The sequence below is a fragment of the Ovis canadensis genome, chromosome 1 (assembly GCF_042477335.2).
Source record: "Ovis canadensis isolate MfBH-ARS-UI-01 breed Bighorn chromosome 1, ARS-UI_OviCan_v2, whole genome shotgun sequence".
NCBI lineage: Eukaryota > Metazoa > Chordata > Mammalia > Artiodactyla > Bovidae > Ovis > Ovis canadensis.
Window position 1 is genome coordinate 280,631,778 of NC_091245.1, and position 19,691 is coordinate 280,651,468.

Below are 19,691 nucleotides of genomic sequence, written 5' to 3' on the forward strand. Positions count from 1 at the left end.
AGGGATTTTAAACTAGAACTGTATGCCATGATTGCTACTTCAGATGAGATACTAAGCATAAATATTTTTCATCTAGTAACATTTCTGATTTCAACTCCAGAAGAAATTAACTAAAGCAGTTTTATTAAGAAATTGCTGTTGTTGTTTAGGTGGTCAGTTGTGTCCAACTCTTTGTGACCCCATGGACTGTAGCCTGCCAGGCTCCTTGGTCTAAAGGATTTCCCAGGCAAGAATACTGGAGTGGATTGCCATTTCCTTTTCCGGGGAATCTTCCCGACCCAGGGATCAAACTCATGTCTCCTGCATTGGCAGGCAGATTCTTTACTAATGAGTCACCAGGGAAGTCCTTGTTAAGAAATAGAAACAGTGATGAGCTGATAAATTAACTCTGGTTTCTGTACTTTGGTTTTGAGATTCAGAAAGCCTACTATGTGAGGAATTGACTAGGTTCAAAATTAAAGTACTTTTTTATTGGTTGATTGGGGCAACTACCATAGAGAGATACAGATGCAGAAAAGTTTCTGGTTTGGAGTTAGGGAAAGGAGACCCAAGGTTTTTCCAAATCTCTCTATCAAAGTATGGTGACAAAGCCTCTTCACTCTTGCCTGCAACTTGCAAAATTAACTGGCAGACGTTATCACCTTTAAAAACATTCCAAAATTATGCCATTGTTAAAAATACCCCAGCTTTTAATAGAGAAATTGATGTCTGTAATGGATAAAATTTTTGTTTACAATACTATCTGAACATCATGAAAGCATGAAAGCAGAATTTTATGATAAAGTTATTCATAAAATCAGACTGATTAAACCAAGTTCCAAGTCACAGATTTATATCCAGTGAGTTTCAGGACCTTTTTTTCCTGTGTTTTACTCGTTTATTCAGTGAATATAGAGGCTCTGTACGTGACGACTAACATCTAAGGGAATAAGTTGAAAGAAACTTTAGCGCTCTTTTTGTTTTCTACATTTATTTTTCCAGGCTTGTTGAGGTAAAATCGACAAATGACATTGTATAAATTGAAAGTGTACCACACAATGATTTGATACAGGTATACATGGTCGTATTAGCCTTCTTTTACTGGTATGTTAATAGTCACTCTATCTTCAGACACATGCTGAGCGGCAGCAGACGCTCCAGTTCCCCCCCATGATCCCCATCTCCTGGTGTCTATGGCCTTGTGTAATCAATCCCCCTGGATGTGGGCAGGGCCTGCTTCTTCCTCTTAGCCAGTGGCAACAGAGTGTCGCTTGTAGGATTATGTTACATGGGATAGTGATCTCTCCCTTGCAGAAAGATTCTCTCCCCTGCAGGCTCCGAAGGAACCAAGTGTCCATGGTGGGAGGACCCTGTGGCAAGAAACGGAGGGCAGCTCCCAGGGACTGAGGGTGGCCCCCAGACCACAGGCAGCCAGAAACGGGCATTCCACCCTGCAGCCCCAAGAGCTGAATCCTGCCAAGAATGATGTGAGCTTGGAAGCAAGTCTCTAAATGAGAACTCAGGCCTGCCTGACACACCTTTATCATCCTTGCTAAAAACCAGCTAAGCTATGACAAGACTCCTGATCCGTAGAAACTACAAAATAATGTGTACTATATAAGCCACTACGCTTGTAATAACATTGTTAAGCAGCAAATCAAATTAATACAGCTTGATTTTCAGAAACTGCAAGATTTAACTTTGTCGTACTTCACAAACCAAAGTAACTTTTAGCTCCAATTTTAACCAAAAAAAAAAAAAGTTGAATGTTTTTAGTCCAATTAACAGTGATTTCCTTTAAGTAAGCTTAGCTTTTCTAATACAAAACACCAATATACTAATTTTATGATGCAAATCATCTTACATGATAAATTTTTCCTTTTCAAAGCGTACAAGGTAAGTTTAGACCTTAAATAGAGGCTAATCACAGAGTTATGCACCTTGTTCTGACTTCATTATTTCTCTGACTGTGACTTCCAAACCTGCAAGTTTTACTCCTCTGATTCGGATCAAAGAATAGTAGAATTTTTTTTAAAAAAGCTGGCATTTATTCTGTGCGGCTATATTCTAAACCCCGGACTAGATGCTGTACATGTATTTTTTCCTTTAATTTTCATAACCACCCTGCAAGGCAGGCATTAACTCTGCCACTTTACTGATGACACAATGGATTCAGAGAGCTGAAATCACATACTTAAGGTATCACAAGTAGTAAATGACAGAGTCAGGGTTTATACTCAAAGGTAATACGTCTCCCAGTTCCATGCTTTTCCCACACTACTACTTTTAGAAACTAGAATGCTATTTTTAAATGCATCTAGTATTGCTAAATTTCTCTGCAATAATCCCAGGTTGCACTAAGGAAACCGACATTTTAAAGCAATTCCTGCTGCTACAAGCAGTTGGTGTTAATTGAATATCACCGAGTGGCCAGATCTGTACAAGCAAACTTGGGTATGCAGAGAAAGCTTAAAGCATCCTTTCCTTAAATAGTCCTTACAGACGTGGGTCATTTGGGAGGGACTGGAAGAAGTGGTGGACCCAGGGAAAACAAGGACCGTGGAATACCGACCTACAGTTGTATCCCCTGGGAGCTCGCTGGAAAGGCAGAGCTGGGCCCCAGCCAGGCCTCCTGAATTAGAATCTGCGTTAGCAAGCTTCCCAGTGGTGCAACTGAAGATAAAGGGACACTGTGGTTGAAAGATTAAGAAATTCTATGGGAAGGAATATCTTAAAAAGAAAGGAGGTATTTCTAATTTAAGTTTTAAATGGAAAAAAATATATGGATGTTGCTTTTTCAGAATGTTAGAATTTTCACATTTGACTCTTTAAAGTTATCCTTAGAAATAAGATTCATGCATTTTATTTCATACTGGTTATCTCTAAATTAAATCTCTTTCTTTGCACATCCATACTAAATTGTATCCCAGTAGTCATAGCTCATGTGTGCTGTGTTTGATTTTTCACATGGGCAGTTGTTACTACATTACCAAGAAGACAACTTCTATATGCCTCCTGGAGTTCATAGATTACTAAAACAACCTAGTAAAATAGTTATAATACACCAAAGAGTTCTGGGATTATATCTGGTAGTCAGAGTGCCTGAAGAACTATGAATGGAGATTCATAACACTGTACAGGAGGTACTGATCAAAACCATTCTCAAGAAACAGAAAAGCAAAAAGGCAAAATGGTTGTCTGAGGAGGCCCTACAAGAGCTGAGGGGGCCTTACAAGAGCTGAGGAAAGAAGAGGAGTGACGGGCAAAGGAGAAAAGGGAATATACACCCATCTGAATGCAGAGTTCCAAAAACAGCAAGGAGAGATAAGAAAGCCATCCTACACGATCAATGCAAAGAAACAGAGGGAAACAACAGAATGGGAAAGAATAGAGATCTAAGAAACTTAGAGATTCCAAGGGAACATGCTTTTGAACTGCGTTGTTAGAGAGGCTCTTGAGAGTCCCTTGGACTCCAAGGAGATACAACCAGTCCATCCTAAAGGAAACCAGTCCTGAGTGTTCATTGGAAGGACTGATGTTGAAGCTGAAACTCCAATACTTTGGCCACCTGAAGGAAAGAGCTGACTCATTTGAAAAGACCCTGATGCTGGGAAAAATTGAAGGCAGGAAGAGAAGGGGATGACAGAGGATGAGATGGTTAGATGGCATCACCAACTAAATGGACATGAGTTTGGGTAAACTCCAGGAGTTGGTGATAGACAGGGAGGCCTGGCATGCTGCAGTCCATAGGGTCATAAAGGGTCGGACATGACTGAGCGACTGAACTGAACTGAACTGAAGGAAAGATTTCATGCAAAAATAGGCACTATAAAGGACAGAAATTGTATGAACCTAACAGAAGCAAGAGATATTAAGACAAGCTGACAAGAATACACAGAAGAAGTATACAAAAAAGATTTTCATGAACCAGATAATCACGATGGTGTGATCACTCACCTAGAGCCAGACATCCTGTAATGCGAAATCAAGTAGGCCTTAGGAAGCATCACTACAAACAAAGCTACTGGACGTGACAGAATTCCAGTTGAGCTGTTTCAAATCCTGAAAGATGATGCTGTGAAAGTGCTGCATTCAATGTTACAGCAAATTTGGAAAACTCAGCAGTGGCCACAGGACTGGAAAAGGTCAGTTTTCATTCCTATCCCAAAGAAAGGCAATGCAAAAGAATGCTCAAACCACCACACAATTGCACTCATCTCACATGCTAGTAAAGTAATGCTCAAAATTCTCCAAGAGAGGCTTTAACAGTACGTGAACTAAGAACTTCCAGATGTTCAAGCTGGTTTTAGAAAAGGCAGAGGAACCAGAGATCAAATTGCAACACACGTTGGGTCACAGAAAAGCAAGAAAGCTCCAGAAAAATATGTAATTCTGCCTCACTGACTATGCTAAAGCCTTTGACTGTGTGGATCACAATAAACTGTGGAAAATTCTGAAAGAGATGGGAATACCAGACCACCTGACCTGCCTCTTGAGAAACCTGTATGCAGGTCAGGAAGCAACAGTTAGAAGTGGACATGGAACAACAGACTGGTTCCAAATAGGAAAAGGAGTACTCCAAGGCTGTATATTGTCACCCTTCTTATTTAACTTATATGCAGAGTGTATCATGAGAAACGCTGGACTGGAAGAAACACAAGCTGGAATCAAGATTGCTGGGAGAAATATTAATAACCTCAGATATGCAGATGACACCACCCTTATGGCAGAAAGTGAAGAGGACCTAAAGAACCTCTTGATGAAAGTGAAAGAGGAAAGTGAAAAAGTTGGCCTAAAGCTCAACATTCAGAAAACGAAGATCATGGCATCTGGTCCCATCACTTCATGGCAGATAGATAGGGAAACAGGGGAAACAGTGGCTCACTTTATTTTTCTGGGCTGCAAAATCACTGCAGACGGTGATTGCAGCCATGAAATTAAAAGACGCTTACTCCTTGGAAGAAAAGTTATGACCCATTTAGACAGCATATTAAAAAGCAGAGACATTACTTTCCAACAAAGGTCTGTCTAGTCAAGGCTATGGTTTTTCCAGTAGTCATGTATGGATGTGAGAGTTGGACTATAAAGAAAGCTGAGTGCCAAAGAATTGATGCTTTTGAACTGTGGTGTTGGAGAAGACTCTTGAGAGTCCCTTGGACTGCAAGGAGATCCAACTAGTCCATCCTAAAGGAGATCAGTCCTGGGTGTTCTTTGGAAGGACTGATGCTCCAACATTTTGGCCATCTGATGAGAAGAGCTGACTCATTTGCAAAGACCCTGATGCTGGGAAAGATTGAAGGCGGGAGGAGAAGGGGTCGACAGAGGATGAGATGTCTGGATGGCATCACCGATGCGATGGACATGGGTTTGGGTGGATTCTGGGAGTTGGTGATGGACAGGGAGGCCTGGCGTGCTGCAGTTCATGGGGTCACAAGGAGTCGGACACGACTGAGCGACTGAGCTGAACTGAAGTGAGTGCTCAGTCAGTGCTAAGCACAGGGTTTTAATCCGTCGCACCTGTCACGTCCAGAGCGATTCCCTCTCTGTTTATATTGGCTTCCTCCTTTGCAAGTCTCTTTAGTGTCTAATTTCCGCCCTGACACAAGGGGGCGGAAGTGGTCACTTATTTAGGCTCGCTTGTTCAGTTGTGCTGTGGGGAGGGAGGCACACTGCAAACAAGTATCACTGGCGTGTGTGGGGAGAGCTCGCAGTGTCTGGGCCACGCTGGGTTTGCCCCTGCTCACAGCGTGTGCGCTTTCCCAGTCTACACTGCTCAGGCTCCAGGTTGCTCTGCAGGGAAACTGTCCAAAGTGGGACCTGCGTTGCATCCACTTCCCAGGTCTAAGCCCTCAGGTTCAGGTTCTCAGGAGCTTCACAAAGGTGCAGATTCAGTTGGGCCTGCGTTTTGTGCCCTTCCCAGGTTGGAGCAGCTCAGGCGACCAGGTGCTTGGCAAGCGTACTTTGCCGGGTGGGTGGTGCGTCTTATCACCTCCCCCATCCCAGCCGCCCAGTTTCCTGGGTGCGCAGCGGGAGTGCCGAGTGCCATCTCAGGTGTGCCGTGTGTCTCCTCTGGGGAGCTGGTCTCTGGCTGCGACCTTCCTGGAGGATGTCAACCTTCCAGGATCCCAGGAAGAATTGGTTAGCAACTGGGAGCCTGCTCGCAGTTTGGTGGAGGATGCCGTCTCTGGGGCCGAGATTGCCCCTTGCCTTCTGGCTCTGGCAGCCGCCTGCCTCTCTGCCTCTGGCTGGGGATGCGCCAGTCAACAGCCGCTAGCTCTCCTCTGGAATTCGCTCAGTCCTTTGTTCTGTGAGCGGGCCAGGTTGTGCCTCTCTCTCTCTTTCTCTCCCTGGCTATCCCACAGTTTGGGTTGCTGTCTCACGTTAGCTCCCTCAGATTGTCCTCAGGGCATTCGGGCCCAGTCCTTACCCTACACAGGCAGCCCGGGCGTCCCTGTCCAGCCCCTGCTCGCTGGTGGCGGATCGAGCATCTGGGCTACTTCTCCGCTGGGAGTTGCAGTTAGGCGCATCCTCTGTGGGTTTTTTTCTTTTTCCCTCCCAGTTGTGTTGCCCTCTGAGATCCCCAAACTCCCCACAGACCCACCAGTGAGACGGTTTCCTGCTGTTTGGAAGCTTCTCCTCCTCCACGACTCCCTCTCCAAGACAGGTCTCCATCCCTAACTCTTTTGTCTGTTCTTTTTGTCTGTTATATTTGTCCTACCTCCTTTCAAAGAGAATGGGCTGCCTCGCTGGGCGCCTGGTGTCCTCGCCAGCATTCAGGCCTTGCTGGGTGCCTGGCGTCCTTGCCAGCGTTCAGGCCTCGCTGGGTGTCTAGTGTCCTCGCCAGCGTTCAGAAGTTGTTTTGTGGAAGCTGCTCAGCGTTCGGATGACCTTCTGATGAACTTGTGGGGGAGAAAGTTGTCTCCCTGTCCTATTCCTCTGCCATCTTAAGACCACCCCCCAGAAAAGACAGTTTTAAGAGGACAGTTAAAGCAGTAAAGGTCTACTCAGGAAATAAGAAAAATCTAAAATTAACATCTTAAAGTGATGTACGGCAGAAACCAACCCTATACTGTAGAGCAATTATCCTTCAATTGAAATAAATAAATTTTTGAAAAGAAAAAAATTCTAAAAGAACTGCAAAAAAAACACAAAACCTATTATTTTAGATAAACACCCCCACCTCTGCTGGTTTCCCTGGTAGCCTGACAAGCCAACCTGACGTCAATTCTCCCGGTAACTGGTAAACGTCCCTGCCCCCAGAAGCAAGGACTGCCACCGCGTCCTGCCCCACCATCCGCTGCACACGGTAGGGTGTCACTCCAGGATCTGCAGACCTGGAAGCTGCCCATCCACCCACCCACCCACCCACCCACCACTGATGTCTCTGTCACTGACTCTGGGATCTTTCTTTAGTCTTGAAACTGGGCAAGCACAGGCCTTATAAGCCTGGAGGGTGAAACCCAATACGAAGAAAACAGAAACAGACTTAGAGAGGAAAAGAAAACACTGGCGGCTGCCACAGAGGAGGCGGATGGGAGTTTGGCAAAATAATGAAGGGACTTAATCAATACAAAATTCCAGTTATAAAATAATTCACGGGGATGTAATGTGCAACATTAGGGATATAGTCAATAATACTGTGATAATTCTGTATAGTGACAGGTGGTCACCAGACGCATGCCCATTCTGCACTGTATTTGGTCATCAATTCACTGTGTTTCACACCTGAAGCCAACAACATTGTACATCAACTATATTTCAACCAATTAATCAAGAAACAAATCACACAGTATGTTAGATGGTATTCGCTGCTACAGAGAAAAGTAAAACAGGAAAAAGACATTTGCAATTTATGTTTTCATATTTCAAATCCTGACTTTTTTCATACTTAATAATATATCTATATTATCAACATGGATGAACCCTGAATATCCATTCAAAAGACTGATGCTGAAGCTGAGGCTCCAATACTGTGGCCACCTGATGCAAACAGCTGACTCACTGGAAAAGACTGGTGCTGGAAAAATTAAGGGCATGAGAAGAAGGGGCAACAGAGGGTGAGAAAGGTGAATGGCATCATCGACTCAATGGACACTGAGTCTGAGCAAATTCCAGGAGATGGTGGAGGACAGTGAAGCCTGGTGTGCTGCAGTCCATGGGGTCACAAAGAATTGGACACCAACAGAGCAACTGAAAAACAATAAAATTATCAACATAATTTAAAGTCAAGTTTCAACATGTGGGTAGATCACAGTCTATTCAACTTTTCACACATTATTAAACATTTACATTATTTCTAACTTTTCACCATTTTAAATAATTTTCAATTGTCTTTTATTATTCCATATATGAATATATCTGGCTTCCTAGATGGCTCAGTGGTAAAAGAATTTACCCATCAGGGCAGGAGACATGGAAGACACAGGTTTGATCCCTGGGTCAGGAAGAGCCCCTGGAGGAGGAAATGGCAACCCATTCCAATATTCTTGCCTGGAAAATTCCATGAACAGCGGAGCCCAGCAGACTGTAGTCCATGGAGTTGCAAAGAGTCAGCCATGACTAAGCACACAGCATATGAACATATGGTCTTCTAGTTTTTAATCAACTCAAACACAGGGATAATGTCTTCAATTTTTATGTCTTGAGAGTAATCCCCCTATACAAAATTCTCTACTCATCTGCACGCAGTGAGTGTTTTCTGGATAATAAACATACAGCCCAATAAGATGAAGGGATTAAACCCCCGGGGACACTGAACTAACACTGAAAGAAGCCAGCAAACTGCTCCAGGCTACACGGGACAACAATGGGAGAGCGGGAGAGCTCCATGCTTTGACAAAGCGCTACAGAGATAGAAAGTTTCTTGTTTTCCAGTCATTGTATCATCACTAGGGAAAGAGAATTCTTTTTGTAACTATGAAGCACAATTCCAGTGACTTACGGAAGCTGTTTAACAGTGAATATGTACACCCCCTAAAAAAACATGTCCTATGTTAAACTTTTAAAAGAGCCTGAATGGGACAGGGAGTAGTGAGAACAGAAATCAAAGGGTCTCCAGACCTTCCTGTATGAAAATGTCCTAAAGTCTGTCTGAGTCTCCTGTGTCAGAGATGGTGTATCTGTACTGTCACCTAGAAGCATCAGGAGGGACCAGACCTCCAATGAGTACCTACTGTATACCAGACACTCTAGCGGGATGGACGAGCTCTTCATGGAGTTGGGACTGGAAATAAAATGGAAGTGGGTGATGGGGAAGGAAGACAGGCAATCACAGTGCAAGCAAACAGATAAATGATTAAAAGTGGCGGGAAGTGTTTCCGTAGAAACAAACAGGTGCTGAGAGTTATTCGATGGAGATGGTGACTACTTAAAGTAACAGCATTTCTAATGAAAAAATGCTAGACCTGATATCGAAAGGGTAAAATAAGCATCTATACAAGGAAAGAGAGAAGGGAGGAGAGTAGCAAGAGGAATAAAAATGTTCCAAGTGGAGACCACATCTTGGGCTCGACTGCGAAGCAGCCAATTTAACCTCAGAGTGTTCCCCACTATCTTTTTTCATTTTCACAGCCCAGGTGCTCCCATCCTGGCTGCCTGCCTCAGCCTACTTTCCACAACCTGTTTCCCGATTAAATTTTAGCTTCCGTTTCAGTGCCTAAGCACCCGGTTCTCTAACAAAGCAATTCATTTTGATGTGTGCAGACTGCTAAGTCCCATGCAACACACACTTTCTGGTGTTTCAATTTTTGTGTGTAACACCTGTGTGTATTTAGCCGCATATGTAAAATACAGTCTAAGCAGTATTTCCAAAGTCCAGCTGAGAGTAATATTTACATTCAGCCAAAGAATATCCGAGTATTCAGTGATCACAGGAAGACTTCACCTTACTTTATATATGTTGATGGCTTCCCAGAAAACTCAGGTTCCACATATGTTTTTAAGTTACACTGTTATTTGTTTACTTGCGAAGTTAGTTTAAATGCTGGAGTCCTTGAATTATAATAAAACTGTCAGCTTCACAGCAAATCTCAACATTTTAGGAAACGGACACAAATTCAACAAAATAACTTTGAAATAGCTCTGGTATCATGGTAAACACTACGGACTATTCACTTCTGTGTGGGCAGTGGAGACAAGATGCAATGGTGAACTGTGGCTTTCACGTTCTCAAGAAGGCAAGGCCCATAGTTCCCCCCAGTTCAGTTCAGTTCAGTCGCTCAGTCGGGTCCGACTCTTTGTGACCCCATGAATCGCACCACACCAGGCCTCCCTGTCCATCACCAACCCCCGGAGTTCACTCAGACTCATGTCCATTGAGTCAGTGATGCCATCCAGACATGTCACCCTCTGTCGTTGCCTTCTCCTCCTGCCCCCAATCCCTCCCAGCATCAGAGTCTTTTCCAATGAGTCAACCCTTCGCATGAGGTGGCCAAAGTACTGGAGTTTCAGCTTTAGCATCATTCCTTCCAAAGAAATCCCAGGGCTGATCTCCTTCAGAATGGACTGGTTGGATCTCCTTGCAGTCCAAGGGACTCTCAGGAGTCTTCTCCAACACCACAGTCCAAACGCATCAATTATTCAGTGCTCAGCCTTCTTCACAGTCCAACTCTCACATCCATACATGACCACAGGAAAAACCATAGCCATAACTAGACGGACCTTAGTCGGCAAAGTAACGTCTCTGCTTTTGAATATGCTGTCTAGGTTGGTGCCGGGAGCCAGCACGAGGAGTCCCGCCCATGGCAAAGGTCACGAGGTTAAGGAGTCCGACAGGCAAAGGCGAGTCTGGCCTTAAGGGAGCCTCGCTGGAATTTCTCGAGCATCTAACCCCAAAACCAGAGTCTGCCTGCTTCACTGCACTATGCTTTCCACCTACTCTTCTGACATAACAGGGGGCTATCCCCGATGACCTTTCTCTGGAAAGAATTAACTTAGAGCTCCAGTCAACAAGTCTTCTGGGCGTAAAAAGAATGTCTCAGCTTAAACCCCTCTGATAGCTTTCTAACTTACCTGATCGGTCTGTCCAGATTTTTCAACTATGCATGTGAATTTTTTACGGCCCCCAACCACAAGAGGCATGAAGCTTAAAGCATCTTAAAGATATAGAGCCTTTTCTAAAAAGCCAAAAATTATACTGGTGATGGGTTTCACTGTTGAGTCAACGACTGCTGCCAGGCCCCCATATTCTTTATCTTTTAGGCACCTGAAGGATATTCATCAATGTAATTGGATATAGGAAAGGGAATATAGTAGTTTTGATGTTAGCAACATTAGACTTTTGAGTTAGTGAACTTTCTCTTTGTTATAAATCACTGTACTCCTCTTTCCTTGTTATAAATCATTGTGTCCTTGCTATGTAAGAATGTAACTTTATTTAGTACTTTCTGAGAGTGGCACCAGACTTGAGTAAGAACAACACTTCTAAGGCAAATAAGTTTTCTGGTTGACAGACCCTTGTCAGAAAAGGGCCGTAAAATGCTAATAGGCCTCCTGGCCAGAAGATGATGTAAATCACCTAAGACTTCTGTAGACAGCAAGGTATGCAGAGAGAAAGCCTCTCAATAAGAGTCAGGGCGCCTGACACTGCATAACTTTGTATTATCCATTGAACTCTATGTACAACCAAAAGTATAAAAAGCTTTTCTGGACAATAAAGGAGGGACAAGTTCCTGGAAAGACTAGGTCCCCCATGTCTCCTTTTCTTTCTCATTCTATTTTCTGGCTGATTCCCATCTGGGGCATAGAGGCTAGCCATGTCTACTTATTTGCTCAGGCTTCTAAGACCCACATGAGAGGGAACCCAAGGTGGGGCACCCTCTGCTATTCAAGCGGGCGCCTGTGGCCCTACATAGACGGTTCAAGTCCCTTGTCTCGGGGCTTTATTGGCTTTCTATGTAAACCAAGGACTACAGCCCCTTTCTCTCCTCTATTCTCTTAACTGTAAACTCTTTTCTTATCTCTCTCTAAATCTATATATCTCTCTCGCCACACCGTCCCTGCTTCAAATTTTCCTGGAACCACTAGGGCTGGACCGCAGCAGGTTGGTCATAACTTTTCTTCCAAGGAGTAAGCGTCTTTTAATTTCATGGCTGCAGTCACCATCTGCTGTGATTTTGGAGCCCCCAAAAATAAAGTCTGACACTGTTTTCACTGTTTTCCCATCTATATCCCATGAACTGATGGGACCAGATGCCATGATCTTCGTTTTCTGAATGTTGAGTGTTAAGCCAACTTTTTCACTCTCCTCTTTCACTTTCATCAAGAGGCTTTGTAGTTCCTCTTCACTTTCTGCCATAAGGGTGGTGTCATCTGCATATCTGAGGTGATTGATATTTCTCCCGGCAATCTGGATTCCAGCTTCTGCTTCTTCCAGTCCAGCTTTCTCATGATGTACTCTGCATAGAAGTTAGATAAGCAGGGTGACAAAATACAGCCTTGACGTACTCCTTTTCCTATTTGGAACCAGTCTGTTGTTCCATGTCCAGTTCTAACTGTTGCTTCCTGACCTGCATACAGATTTCTCAAGAGGCAGGTTAGGTGGGCTGGTATTCCCATCTCTTTCAGAATTTTCCACAGTTTCTTGTGATCCACACAGTCAAAGGCTTTGGCATAGTCAATAAAGCAGAAATAGATGTTTTTCTGGAACTCTCTTGCTTTTTCCATGATCCATTGGATGTTGGCAATTTGATCTCTGGTTCCTCTGCATTTTCTAAAACCAGCTTGAACATCAGGAAGTTCACGGTTCACGTATTGCTGAAGTCTGGCTTGGAGAATTTTAAGCATTACTTTACTAGCATGTGAGATGAGTGCAATTGTGCAGTAGTTTGAGCATTCTTTGGCATTGCCTTTCTTTGGGATTGGAATGAAAACTGACCTTTTCCAGTCCTGTGGCCATTGCTGAGTTTTCCAAATTTGCTGGCATATTGAGTGTAACACCTTTACAGCATCATCTTTCAGGATTTGAAACAGCTCCACTGGAATCCCATCACCTCCACTAGCTTTGTTCGTAGTGATTCTTTCTAAAGCCCACTTGACTTCACAATCCAAGATGTCTGGCTCTAGGTGAGTGATCACACCATCATCATTATCTGGGTCATGAAGATATTTTTCATACAGTTCTTCTGTGTATTCTTCCCACCTCTTCTTAATATCTTCTGCTTCTGTTAGGTCCATACCATTTCTGTCCTTGATCGAGCCCATCTTTGCATAAAATGTTCCCTTGGTATCTCTAATTTTCTTGAAGAGATCTCTAGTCTTTCCCTTCTGTTCTTTTCCTCTATTTCTTTGCATTGATCGCTGAAGAAGACTTTCTTATCTCTTCTTGCTATTCTTTGGAACTCTGCATTCAGATGCTTATATCTTTCCTTTTCTCCTTTGTTTTTTGCCTCTCTTCTTTTCACAGCTATTTGTAAGGCCTCCCCAGACAGCCATTTTGCTTTTTTGCATTTCTTTTCCATGGGTATTGAAAATAATAACCTCTAAATGTCAATTTTATGTTTATTATTAAATATGGAAGAGATGTAAAGGAATAATCATAAAATGTGTAAGGTATAAAGAGTAACAATACTTGTACCCATAAACTCATGCTTCAACTTAAGAAAAGAACATTTCTGGTTAACCTCAAAACATGACCCTGATGCTGGGAAAGATTGAGGGCAGGAGGAGAAGGGGACAGCGAGGATGAGATGGTTGGATGGCATCACCGACTCTATGGACATGGGTTTGGGTGGACTGCAGGAGTTGGTGATGGACAGGGAGGCCTGGCATGATGCGGTTCATGGGGTCACAAAGAGTCGGACGCGACTGAGTGACTGAAGTGAACTGATGGAGACAGTACGAAGTTTCCTTAGAAAACTAAAACTAGAGTTACCATATAATCCAGCAATTCCACTCCTGGGCATATATCCAGAGAAAACTTTAATTTGAAAGGGTAATGCGCCCAATATACACTGCGGCACTACGCACAATAGCAAGACGTGGGAAAATCTGAATGTCCATCGCTATACGAATGGAGGAAGAAGGCTGCGGCACAGCACACAATGGGACATCCGCCATTAAAGAGGAGTGAGTGACGCCGTCTGCAGCGGCGTGGAGGGACCTGGGGACGGCCACACCACATGAAGCAAGCCAGCCAGAGGCAAGCGCCCTGTGCTGTCGCTCCTAAGTGGAGTCTAGAAAAAAACGACACACATGGACTCGTTCGCAAAACAGAAACAGATTCAGAGACAGAAAAAAGCAAGCTCACGGCCACCAAAGGGGAGGGGCGAGGGGTGGATGAGGAGCGTGGGTGAGCAGGCAGGGGTGGGTGAGGAGTGTGGGTGAGCAGGCGAGGGGTGGATGAGGAGTGTGGGTTAGCAGGGAAGGGGTGGATGAGGAGCGTGGGTGAGCAGGCGAGGGGTGGATGAGGAGTGTGGGTTAACAGGCAAGGGGTGGATGAGGAGTGTGGGTGAGCAGGCGAGGGGTGGGTGAGGAGCGTGGGTTAGCAGGCGAGGGGTGGATGAGGAGTGTGGGTTAGCAGGCAAGGGGTGGATGAGGAGCGTGGGTGAGCAGGCGAGGGGTGGATGAGGAGCGTGGGTGAGCAGGCGAGGGGTGGATGAGGAGTGTGGGTTAACAGGCGAGGGGTGGATGAGGAGTGTGGGTTAACAGGCAAGGGGTGGATGAGGAGCGTGGGTGAGCAGGCAAGGGGTGGATGAGGAGTGTGGGTTAACAGGCAAGGGGTGGATGAGGAGTGTGGGTTAACAGGCAAGGGGTGGATGAGGAGTGTGGGTTAACAGGCAAGGGGTGGATGAGGAGTGTGGGTTAGCAGGCAAGGGGTGGATGAGGAGTGTGGGTTAACAGGCAAGGGGTGGATGAGGAGCGTGGGTTAGCAGGCAAGGGGTGGATGAGGAGCGTGGGTTAGCAGGCAAGGGGTGGATGAGGAGTGTGGGTTAGCAGGCAAGGGGTGGATGAGGAGCGTGGGTGAGCAGGCAAGGGGTGGATGAGGAGCGTGGGTGAGCAGGCAAGGGGTGGATGAGGAGTGTGGGTGAGCAGGCAAGGGGTGGATGAGGAGTGTGGGTTAACAGGCAAGGGGTGGATGAGGAGTGTGGGTTAACAGGCACACACTGCAATGCACAAAATAAACAAGGATCTGCTGCGTGGCACAGGGAACTGTACCCAACACCTTGTAATGATCTATAATGGAAATAGTTTGAAAAAGATATATGTCTAAACATATATTTTCTCCTACAACTGAATCACTGTGCTATACACTGAAAACTATCACAATATTGCAAATCAACAAAACTTCAATTTAAAAAACTACTATATATGAATGAATTTAGCAGATGTGACTGTTTTTCTGATTGATAGTTTACTTGACCAAATAACTTCAGTGTTTCTGAAATTGTATTATGCAATCGATATTCAAGCACTTAAAGAATGTACAAATGAGTGAGTTGAAAAAGGAAGAAAGGGTATATACAGTAAACAGATCAGCTACAACTCTCTATGACAACCAAGGTGAGTAAATGCTGAAAGAGTAAGCCAAAATGGGATTCATAGTCAACAGCTGGTCATGGCGGAAGAGCACGTGTTTGAGCCCTAAGATGGAAAATATATGGGTCAAAAATTCAAAGCTGAAATACAACAAATGCTTTTCTGGTGAAAATGACTCATTTCAACAATTTTCTGAGACTCCAACTTTTTTATGAGAGTTTCTTCCAAGAAATACACCTGAAGAAAAAGCTGTAACAGATTTGTGTGTAGGAAAATGACAAGGTAGGGGATATCCATCAGACAAGAACAAAGGGCCATTCACTGCCTGTATCAGTCATGAATAACTGTTGATTTTGCTCCCGAATTTTAAATTAAATATAGAACTAGATAACTGGATGCATTAATATTTCATTTAGCATTCAGTTCAGTTCAGTTCAGTCGCTCAGTCGGGTCCGACTCTTTGCGACCCCATGAATCGCAGCACCCCAGGCCTCCCTGTCCATCACCAACTCACGGAGTTCACTCAAACTCATGTCCATCAAATCAGTGATGCCATCCAGCTATCTCATCCTCTATCATCCCCTTTTCCTCCTGCTCCCAATCCCTCCCAGCATCAGAGTCTTTTCCAATGAGTCAACCCTTCGCATGAGGTGGCCAAAGTACTGGAGTTTCAGCTTTAGCATCATTCTTTTCAAAGAACACCCAGGACTGATCTCCTTTAGAATGGACTGGTTGGATCTCCTTGCAGTCCAAGGGACCCTCAAGAGTCTTCTCCAACACCACAGTTCAAAAGCATCAATTCTTTGGTGCTCAGCCTTCTTCACAGTCCAACTCTCACATCCATACATGACCTCTGGAAAAACCATGGCCTTGACTAGACAGACCTTTGTTGGCAAAGTAATGTCTCTGCTTTTCAATATGTTATCTAGGTTGGTCAACTTTTCTTCTAAGAAGTAAGCATCTAAGAATTTCCTTTAGGCTGTTTTAAATCTTGAAAATATCTCAAGACTGCCCAGCAAGTTCCTTCTTTCTGCCCAACTCAATCCCTTTTGCTTCCATCTGCTACAGCCTCTAAACCTACCCTCAATCCCATTCGTACAAGAATACTTACCTCTCCATTTCACAAAAGATGATGAAATAATTATTCTCTACCCATCACTTTTCCTCCTCTCCAAGGGCTTCATGCTGATCATGCCACCCAAAAGACAAAAGAAATACCACTGTTCCATGGGCCCAGCTGCAAGGACAAAATAGCCAGCTTTAGGAGTGTGACTTTTCCCAACAGAAAGCTATTTCAGAACTTTGATTTTGTAAATTCTCATGAAGCATTAAACCTCATTGATTTTATTATGTACCTACTGGCACTGAATTCATTTCTCATATTTGGCAGAAGTACTCCAGCGTATTCAAATTTTCAGAAGTTTAAGTTCTTCTGAACAGCCCTGTAGTTGGTTTATTTACAAACTGACAGAAATGAACTGTTTTTCCTGAGAAGCTAGTTTGAAATATAGGAAGAAAAATAAAACTCAATCTCTTAAAAGAAAAAGAAAAAAAAATCAGTGTTTAAGAATGTATTAAGGCTTCTATTACCAAGGATGATTCTACACTTGACTATCAAGAGTCATTTATTTCTGAAGCTTGTGTATCATGTTTGACATTGATAAAGAAATTACGCCTTAAATAACCATGTCTCCTTTCTACAGATCCTTCCATTGCCATCCTCTCTATTCTTCCTGGAGTCTCCCCATTGCCAGAGCTTCAATTCACTATTTTCTGTAAGAACTCATTTCTCACCCAGAACTCCAGAAGAGTCATAGAACTCCCCCCCAACCCCCGTCTCCATATTAACAGTCAGTCAGTCACAAAATTAAAAGATGTCTGCTCCTTGGAAGAAGACCTATGACAAACCTAGACAGCGTATTAAAAAGCAGAGACGTCACTTTGCCGACAAAGGTCCATATAGTCAAAGCTGTGGTTTTTCCAGTAGTCATGTACTGATGTGAGAGCTGGACCAGAAAGAAGGCTGATCACTGAAGAACTGATGCTTCCGAATCGTGGTGCTGGAGAAGACTCCTGAGAGTCCCTGGACTGCTAGGAGATCAGATCAGTAAATCCTAAAGGAAATCAACCCTGAATATTCTTTGAAAGCGCTGATGCTGAAGCTGAGGCTCCAGTACGTTGGCCACCTGATGAGAAGAGCTAACTCACTGGAAAAGACCCTGATGCTGGGAAAGACTGAAGGCAGGAGGAGAAGGGGGTGACAGAGGATGAGGTGGTTGGATGACATCACTGACTCAGTTGACCTGAGCTTGAGCAAACTCAGGGAGATAGCGAAGGGCAAGGAAGCCTGGCATGTTGTGGTCCACGGGGTGGCAAAGAGTCAGACACAGCTCAGTGAGCAACAACAGTACCCAGTGCTTAATTATATAAGCACCAACTCTGATGTGGGTTTCCTTAAATGTCAGTGAATTTTGTGAGGCATTCTTTTGGGTATGGTTACTTTTCAGGCTGTAATGTTTCAGAGGGCTACAGGGATACTGGTGCAATAAATACAACTTGCATCACTGATATTCCAACCCCTTGCTTCTCAAAGAGTGGTAAGGACCCAGCAGAAGGAAGATCCCTCAAGAGCTTGTTAGACATGCAGAATTTCAGAACACATCTCAGTCCGAGTAATCAAGACTCCAGGTGACACCTACTCACATTGCATTTTGAAAAGCATTGTTTTAACTGACATAATCCATCAGTGCCAACAGCATTCAGAACCATTTAATGAGCTTCCTACTACCACCACCAACAACAACATTTTACACAAAATATGTCTTGTTTCTTCACCAGTGTTAATAACTGGACATTCTTAAAACCCAACTTTCACATACTGATGTGGAATGTTCATATCAAACCTATTCTTTGGTTGAGAGAATTAACATTATAAATATACTTCAGAAATTGGTTTTTATGAGCCAATATTTCTTACACCTAAAATGGGATTCTAACTCAAACATTAATATGTGAGTATATTACTTAATTTGTCTGGAATTCTTTTTTCTCATCAGCAAAATGAGGATAGCAATGGACAATCTAAGGGAATATTGTGAGGATTAAATGAGATTATACAAATGAAGGACCCTGCATCTCCACACTTCCCCTCACACATCAGTCCCTTTCCCTCCCACTAGAGATGACTCTGCACACAGCCAAGGGAGCTGGCAGCAGGTTTCCAACTCACAACCCCTGATGCCTCCAGCTAAAAACTATCAGAAAAGACACTTATTAGTCCTGATGGAGGGAAGCAAATCCTAGGTCACATTCCCAATCATAAAATGAAAGTAGGAATAGGGGAAGAAAAATGAGGTCCTCGCAATTCAAATTGTTTGAAAAATGGAAAGGAATTGTTTTGCAGAGGAATAATGGACAAGTTTAACCAGTGTCTAGCCACTTCCAACATCCATTGCCTGGAGCAGTGTAGTTGAAAGGGGAGGAAGCTGAACTCATAAGCAAGGCAGAATCAGGAAGACTAAGGGATGGGGATGCATCAGAAGGATCAGGTGAGTGGTGCCCAGAACAAGATCAGCGTAGGATGAAGACAGTAATGTGAGTGTTAGGTGTCCACGGGAGGACCCTGAGGGCATTTAAGCAGACTGATTAAGGTAAAAGGATCTGGTTCTCTATGCCACCAGTAGAAGGGAGTGGTGATGATTACACATTGTAATCACTTGGGGAAATGATGCCAAAACTCACCTTCTCTGCGCACCAGTGCCGAATCAAATCTCGGAGACAGAGTTTGGGCTAAAGTAGAATAGAGTAGTTTTATTGCTTTGCCAGGCAAAGGGGAACACAGTGGGCGGGTGCCCTCAAAACTAAGTGTCCTGACCCGGCAAAAAGCAAAATGGCTGTCTGGGGAGGCCTTACAAATAGCTGTGAAAAGAAGAGAGGCGAAAAACAAAGGAGAAAAGGAAAGATAAAAGCATCTGAATGCAGAGTTCCAAAGAATAGCAAGAAGAGATAAGAAAGCCTTCTTCAGCGATCAATGCAAAGAAATAGAGGAAAAGAACAGAATGGGAAAGACTAGAGATCTCTTCAAGAAAATTAGAGATACCAAAGGAACATTTCATGTAAAGATGGGCTTGATAAAGGACAGAAATGGTATGGACCTAACAGAAGCAGAAGATATTAAGAAGAGGTGGTAAGAATACACGGAAGAACTATACAAAAAAGAGCTTCATGACCCAGATAAT